We start from the raw sequence: 8,609 nt of genomic DNA, 5'->3' as shown, positions 1-8,609 counted from the left end.
GAGACGTGAGATTCGAAGTCAGGATCTCATCAGCTTTTGTCCAGTTTGTGAGGTGAGTTTTCCTCATTGTACTTGTGGGTCGAAGGCACCAAGGCCGACCCTTTAGATTTGATATCCTGTTATGTGATAGTTTGTTATCGTGTTGTATTGATCTGTTAGATCGGTATCCTGGTATATAGGATGACACCATGCTTAGTGATCTCTAGATATGCTTGACTGTCTATAGACTGTTATATGATTATCTATTATATGTACACATATATGCTTGGAGGTTGAGGCTTTACTACTTTCTGCGTAATCCATCAGACCGGGGGCATACCAACCCGATGGTTGATTAGGCCCAAGGGTATTCCATCCCGAGGACGACAGGACCCGTTGTAGATTGACATTCCAACCCGATGGTTGTTTGGGCCTGGGGTATTCCAACCTGATGGTTGACTGGACCCATAGTATATTGGCATTCCAACTCGATGGTTGATTGGGCCTGGGGGTATTCCAACCCGATGGTTTATTGGACCCGACATGCTGTTATTGTATATGTTATATGTTTATGTGTTGGTACTTTGGGGGATCTCACTAAGCGTTGGCTTACAGTTTTGGGTTATGTTTCAGGTACTTCGGATGATCGTGGGAAGGCGAAGGCATGACCTTACACATCTTGTTGTTTTTGACTTATGATTTGGGAGACTCTAATGATTGAAAATGTTTGAAAACTATGTTTGTAAACAATTTATGAATTTGGGTTGGTTTTAAAAAGTTTAAATTTTTGTAATTTTATGGGTGTTATAAGTTGGTATCAGATCCTTGGTTTGAGTGAATTGGAGGAACACTCGTGTAAATCCAATCTCAAACTAAGGAAAAATATTTTAAAAAATGATTTTTCAAATTGTTTTCAAAAATAATCAAGAAGGATGCGATGTGTACGCTTAGCCGGAGCCAGTAAGTAGACCCCAAATTACCACACTGTTATTTGATATTGTGATATGTGAGAACAACATGTTAGTGATAGGCTAGAGATCTTCAAGAATTGCATGATAGAATTGTCTGATTATATGATGCCTGATAGCCTAGGGTTTTTCCTTATATGAAATTGACATCATTACTGTAGTTGCTGTATATATGCATCATAGTTGTACATAACTAAGATTCTATAGCCTGAGAATGCTTGGTTTGGCCTTATTTCCTGTTCTTGTTTCATAAAGGGATTAGGGTAGAATCATGTATTCGACTATTTATATGGTCAAGTGTTACCTATGATTAGCATACACGAGTGCTGCAGGGTTGGTGGAAGTTTAATGGAGGAGTTGTGTGGGGTTAGTCGGCTAGTTTCACAATGTTTAGCCTTCCTCTAGGAAGTGAGGATTGCGTGTATGTGTATGCTAGAGTGTTTTGTTAGGGTTATTGTGATGATCCTTTGAGAAAAATACGGGTAGGTGTGGAAGGTAGTATGGGCCCGTACTACTGGAAGCACAGGACCCATACGCATAGCAGGGAAGTCATAAACCCTAGGTCTTTGTTGGGAGTTGGTTCCCCTGGTATGATATGCATTTTATCTGATACCTCCTTGGTTTATTTTCAGTATGGTGATAACGAGACGATTTGAGGCGGGATCCAGATCAGGATCGGGAGCTGGTGGCCAGGATAGGCTAGCTTTGACTGAGGATCGAGTGAGGGAGATCATGCGGGAGGATGTTGTTTCTCTCTTTCGATCACAGTTACCAGAGATGTTTGGGTCTATTAAGATCGCCATGGTGGAGTACTTTGACGAGCATTATGCCGCATGTTCTGAGGATGTTGCTGCAGTGTTAGGACATAATTTCTTGGTTTGTGTTAGGCATATATGTTTTATATGCATTTCTTGTTTTGTTTAGGGCTTGATTTGAGTTTTCGGTGGGGTGGACCGAAAACGTTCCATTTTCGGTCCTATGGCGTTTTCGGTTGTAAACTAGGTTGCTCTTTGTGTTCCCTATAAATAGAAGACTTAGATGACCAGTTTTGGTAGAGCTGTTTTCGGTCATTACTGTGTGTAAGATCCTTTGTACCTGACGATTTCTATTAATATACAACCGTCTGCATTTGAATCGATATCGCTTCTTCTTATTCTTGATTCATTCTGATTTGATTCATTGATATTGTTTGATCACTAGTTGGCTTATTATTTGGGTACGTAAAATTGGTATCAGAGCCAATCTAGTGTCAAACCGTGATCAGGTTTGTTTTTGGCTGATTTTGATTTATTCAAGTTTAGATCGGAAACTGTTTTGAGCTTTTTATCACAAATTACTCGTTGTTGCTGCTGTTGTTGCTACGTTTTTGCTGTTCATCGAGGATTCAAGGCAAAAAGGATCGAAAAACCTGTTTGAGATCGTCGTTTTCAACAAGATCTGGGTTTTTTTTTCAGTCTGAATCTGGGCGTTTTCGGTGGAGCGTTATTGTCGGTTTTCGGCCGAAATCTATTTTCGACTGCAATCCGTTTTCGGCTGTAATCCGTTTTCATTGTGACTATTAGACAAGTTTTTATTTTTTTAATCAATTAAAAAAATTAAAATTTTAAAAAAATGGAACCTCAACACAGTGCAATTCATCAAGAATTGGATTCAATCATGGGAACCACAACGCGAATTCCGCATCTCTTATCAGCAGAAGGGTTTCCAGAATGGAAATACATGATTGATAAGTATATCAAAATGAAAGATTTCAAGATATGGATGTCACACCCCAAAACCGGAACGGCGGAAACGTTCGGGGGTGGAGGACGTCATGTTCAGTATCACAACAATGCAAAGTAGTAAACAAGCAACAACATCATCCATTGCATTAATAATATAATTTCATACAAGTGTGTTCTGTCAAGTTATATAGACACCAGAAATATATACATCAAAATAAAAGATGAGTCTTGAACGAGCTCCACCTTCTCAAAACCTGGCACCGGTACCTGTCTACTGGTGACCTGAGAATACAAGTTATTTTGAAAGAGTTTATCAGCTTTAAAGCTGGTGAGATCATAAGTATATTAGTGTCATTGTTTGTATGAAAGTGTTTGTAAGTTTGCAATTGTATAAGTTTGTAAAAGTTTGTAATTGTTTCCTACTAAAAGTAGCCTTCTACCAAGGCATCTAGTATCTGTGTGTGAGTCTCTTGTAAGAGTGTGTATTTTCCCAAATCTGAATATCATTAACCAAAAATATATTTTTTACATTATTGTTTATTGTGTGAAGATCACAAAGTAAATGTAATGGGAAAATGAAATAGTACTGTAGTGTTGTATTAAGTAACTACTTCTGTACTAACTACCTTAAACCAATTGTTATTTAAAGTACCATGTGATCGGCCTGTACCCTACTACCGAGTCTAGAAAAACGACGATGTAAGACGTCGTAAGAAATGACGTTTGGCACCCGTAGACTTGCAAGTCCCACTGTAGCGAGCAGCAAAGTGTAGGATAGTCAATCCAGTATAGATCTATACACAAACTCATACGCTCCCCACTTAAGGAGATTCTGGATACAAAACGGTCATGACAGCTAGTGTCATGCCCCGTTACGTGGCTCACATAACTGTAGTAATGTTCTAGTATATGTATGTGCTAGCTGTATTGTGTGTTCTCTCCCTGTCTAGCATGTATGTATGTTCTCTCTGTCGTTCACAATAGTATGTTTCCTAGTATAATGTATAGTATGTACTAGCTGTATTGTAATGTATAATATGTACTAGCTGTATTGTGTGTTCTTTCTCTGTCTAGTATGTATGTATGAACTGACTTCTTGTATGTTTCATTGTTCTAGTAATAGTATTAGTATCTCCCTAAACTATACCTATTATAGTTTAATAGTAATGTTGTTTGAATGTATGAACATGTGTGTATACCTTTGCTACCCAAAGGTATTGAACTGAATGAAAAAAGGAACTTTTATATCTATATACATATACATAATATATAACTAGGATTCAAACGACCTTCGGACAAATAACCTGAATACCCTAAGTCCACAACCAAAACAAGGAACAGGAAGTAAGGTGAGTTATCAGTCCTAAGTCCTTTCAATCCTACTTATATAACTATATCTATATAGATACACATTTAACAGAATATAAGCTTAAAAGAGTTTAAATAAAAGTATTTGATATGTAAAAGAGTTTGTGAAACAGTTTGAAGTAAAACAGTTTGATAACACAGTTTGAAAAGTAAGAAATCCACTTGTTTGGTAGTTATTAATCACATGTGATTGATATAATAACTATAAAACATCAACTTGTATCCCCCCATAAAAGCATTTAAATTCATTTAAAAGATTGATTTAGGGGTATGAACTCACCTGTAGTGAGTGGTTTGGATGAACGGATTGTTATAGGATGCTAAGTGTCAAGTGAAGACTTGAACACACACAAGGATCCTAGTTAACATATAATAACACATATATGTATCCAATTAGTCATAAAACAACTAATTAACCAAGTTAAGACATCCTAAGACATGTAAAGCACTTGATTTAAGTGCTATAAGTGCTAAGGATTGCATCTAAGGGTTGTAGGACATTGCTATTGAGTTTGGGGTCCAAGGGTAAACTCTTTTGGAGTTTACGGTTTTGGGACCAACACTCATTGAGTTTACGGTCGTAACCCCATGAGTTTACGGCCGTAAAGTCATGGTACTTTTACCATGTTGTGTTTTGAAGCTTTAAAGGTCATTAGAAGCATTCATACTTCATGTTTAAGCCTTAGGAAGAGGTTAGGGCACCATTTCACTCCTTTGTGGAGTTTACGGTCCTTGGACCACTTCTCCTTGGGTTTACAGCCGTAAACCCTAAAGGTTTATGGTCTTTTTGATGTTTAAGGTCCTAAGCACTTTAAGGTTATGTTCTACACTAGTTTCCAAGGCTTAGTGAGGGACTAGGGCACACTTTGGCCCATTCATTAGGGTTTACGGTCCAAGAACATCTTGGACCGTAAACACCTTTGATCTTGTGTTTCCTTATGTTTTCTAGATGTTTAGGAAGTGTAACAAGTCTTATATACACTAGGGTAAGAGTACTTACTATGTAGAAGCTTGAAAAGGTGTTAAAAGTCCAAGAACACTAGTGTGTGTTCTTGGTGTTCTTGGTGAAACTTGAAGATCTACACATTTGGAATGATTTCACGGATGGAATCATGTAAGATCACTAGATTAAGTAAGATATAAACTTATTAGGGCTAGAAACACTTACAAACTTGAAGATCAAGAAGGAAAATCGGATGCTACTTGAGAGGATTTGAGTTCTAGACTTGAAATGGTGAAAAAGTGCTAAAAATGGCTAAGTGCCATATTTATACCCTTAGGGTTTACGGCCGTAAACACCTTGTTTAGGCCGTAAACTCCAAACTCTTGGAGTTTTGGGACATTATTGATGCACAATAAACCCTATGGCATCCTCTCTCTTGTTATCTCCTGAAGTACTAGGCTTTAGAACACTCAAACTGACTCTACACAGCTCAAAAGTTACCAGAAACTGTTCTGACTTCTATTGAAGTGAATTGTTGTACATAATAGAAATTTCGGGTTGTCACATCATCCCCCCGTTAGAAGGAATTTCGTCCCGAAATTAGAGTTTAAGCAAATAAGTAGATACAATTAACTAAGTAAAGACGAGGATATTTCAGTTTCATTTGATCCTCTCGCTCCCAAGTGAATTCAGGTCCTCGCTTGGCATTCTAGCGAACCTTCACTATCGAGATACGGATTTGTTTCGTTTGCTTGACCTCCCGGTCCATGATCTCTACAGGTCGTTCCACAAAATTGAGGCTCTCGTTGATCGTGATCTCGTCGAGTGGGATTACAAGAGTCTCTTCGGACAGACACTTTTTCAAGTTCGAGACGTGGAAAGTAGAATGTACGTTACTGAGTTCGCGCGGTAAGTTAAGTTTATAAGCTACAGGGCCGATTCTGGCAAGAATCTCGAAAGGCCCTGCGTAAGTTTTCTGCCGGTCACTAGAGGTTTTCAATCATCCAGTAATCTGAATAATCCTCTCTAATGATTTCCTCTAACTCTAGATCGTGTATTTCATAGCTAGCTTTGAGGGTTTCCAACTGATGGGAGGCTTAGGTAATGACCTTACCTCTTTGCATCAAATGCAACTGAGCCCTGGATTTGGACGCATCGCCATAGACTATAAAGTCTTCTATTCCTTTTTGGATGGGATAGTATTGGCGTGGTGCACAAGGCTCGTTTTAGCGTTTGGAATGCTCTCTCCTGCTTCTCTTCCCAGTCAAAGGCCACTCCCTTCTGGGTCAAAGTTGTAAGAGGCTTCGCGAATTGTGAGAAGTTCTGAAAGAACCTACTATTGTAGTCTGCGAGACCTAGAAATTTTTAAAATTTTTGTAGGTGTTTTCGGATCTGACCATTCTCAATGGCCTGGATTTTGGAAGTGTCTACTTGAATTCCCTCTTCACTAACAATGTGACACAGGAATTTGACCCTTCGAATCCAAGCTCGTATTTAAGAGAATCTCGCGTAGAGCTTCTCTGATCGAAATGTTTCCAAGATCTGCTGAAGATGTTGACTATGCTCCTCCTTATTACGAGAGTAGATAAGTATGTCATCGATGAAGACGATGACGAACTGATCCAAGTAAGGACGACACACCCTATTCATTAAATCCATGAATACTGCGGGCGCGTTTGTTAATCTGAACGGCATCACTACGTATTCGTAGTGCCCATAACGAGTTCGGAAGGCTGCCTTCGGAACATCCTCCCCTAGCACTCGTAGTCGGTGATACCCGGATTTTGGATCGACTTTTGAAAAGAAGATCGCCCTTTTACAGTCGATCAAATAATTCGTCCATGAGAGGCAAAGAGTACTGTTTTTTGATGGTCAGTTTGTTTTTGATAGTCGATGCATATACGAAACGATCCGTCTTTCTTCTTGACAAACAAGACTGGAGCTCCCCAGGGTGAGAAGCTTGGTCTTATAAAGCGCTTGCTGAGCAGTTCGTTAAATTGACCGGACAGTTCTTGCATCTCTGCAGGTGCTAGACAATAGGGCGATTTGGCTACTGGAGTAGCCCCTAGAACTAAGTTGATTCTGAACTCGACTTGACGTTGCGGAGGAAATCCTGGGAGTTTTCTGTTCTATTTGAATCTATTGTCTCGATTGGTGGGAAAAGCATCTGATTGGATTCTAAGTTTATCCGTATGGCAGTACGATCACTCATAGTCTTGGACAGTCTCCGTCCTAAAGTTCATATCAGAAGTCCTATTTGGTTCATCAATCACAGCTTCGTGTATACGAGTCGTATAAAATTAAGACTGAAAAAGCAATCGAATAAATGATTCTTCCTTAAGCTCACATCCAAACAAGGAAAAGAAGTTAAAGCGGAATCATTAATTCTAAGCCTGTAGAACCTTGATTATATACCACCCTTGCGTATACCTTCTCCAGTGATAGATCAACCGTATGGATCTTCGGGTTGAACTTGACGTACTGTACGAGTGGTACTCCGGGGAGGTTTGCTGAGGTGTCTTCGGGAAGGATACGAAACATAAGGTACTCTCTGCATGAGTACCTTGGAGTTCTGGAATGACGGCTTAGCTAGAAAGGCGATTTCAGAGAAAAGAATTTACGCAAGAAACTGGTATTGTGAGGGTCAAATTTGCTCAAGTTATATGAAAATGTCGGACTACTCGGAATAAGAGGTATTAGACTTAGTTCATAAAGGTGTTACAAAAACATAATGGTGCAACTTTTACAGAGTTTCGGTACTTTAGTTTTACCTATAAGACTACTGCTGCGAACAAGGTATACTACAAAAGCAAGTACACGCAGCACGAGAGTCCATTGCCTGACGGGATCTCGCAAAAGATAAGACTCGAGTTGCACTAGTTTTTAACAGTTTATAAGTCTACTAAAACGAAACGCCCTAATATTTCAACGTGGGTCCGGAGTAGTCTCTCCTGCAGCAGTGATCCTTAGTATCTTCCCGTTTGCGCCAGAGTTCTCTATTATTGGGCAATCCTTCTTGAGATGACCTATCTCACCACATAAATGACATATCTGGCTTGTACCAGCATCAGTGGTGGAAGTGAAGTGTCAGGTCGAAGTTATGTGGACACGGTTGTTTTCGGTGTTCCTTCCTTTTAGACAATTCCTATTATAGTGCCCGGCTTCACCACAACCATAGCAAGTCGAACTGACTCCGATGTTAGTGGCTTGGGAGATGTTTTGCGCTGGCGTTCTACAGACTTGAGTAGTGTGCCCCACACAGTTGCAATTGCTACATTTTAAATCACGGCAGACTCCGTGATGATGGAAATTACACATGTCACACTTCGAGAGTGTCCCCTTATATAGCTTGATCGGGGCTGAAGTGGCAGGGGCCGCCACTTGTTGTGGTTGTGTGGCAAGTTTTTGTGATTGTTTGCGCTCCTTATAGGCTTGACGCCTTCGCTTCTTACCCTCATATTTGGGTCCTTGGGTGTTTGTAACAGTTATCATTTGTTGAATTCCCGGATCGTTACAACAATTTGAACTGTCAACACCCTTCACAGCCTCGATTGCGTTACCAGAGTCGTAGTGTGCAAAGACAGCTGCAACGGCAGCTGTTACCGCTGCTTGAAAGGTGGCAGCGTC

The sequence above is a fragment of the Lactuca virosa genome, chromosome 2 (genome assembly GCF_052849685.1).
Source record: "Lactuca virosa cultivar CGN04683 chromosome 2, Lactuca_virosa_CGN04683_v6, whole genome shotgun sequence".
Classification (NCBI taxonomy): domain Eukaryota; kingdom Viridiplantae; phylum Streptophyta; class Magnoliopsida; order Asterales; family Asteraceae; genus Lactuca; species Lactuca virosa.
The sequence above is the reverse complement of the archived record's forward strand: the minus strand, read 5'-3'. Positions refer to the sequence as shown.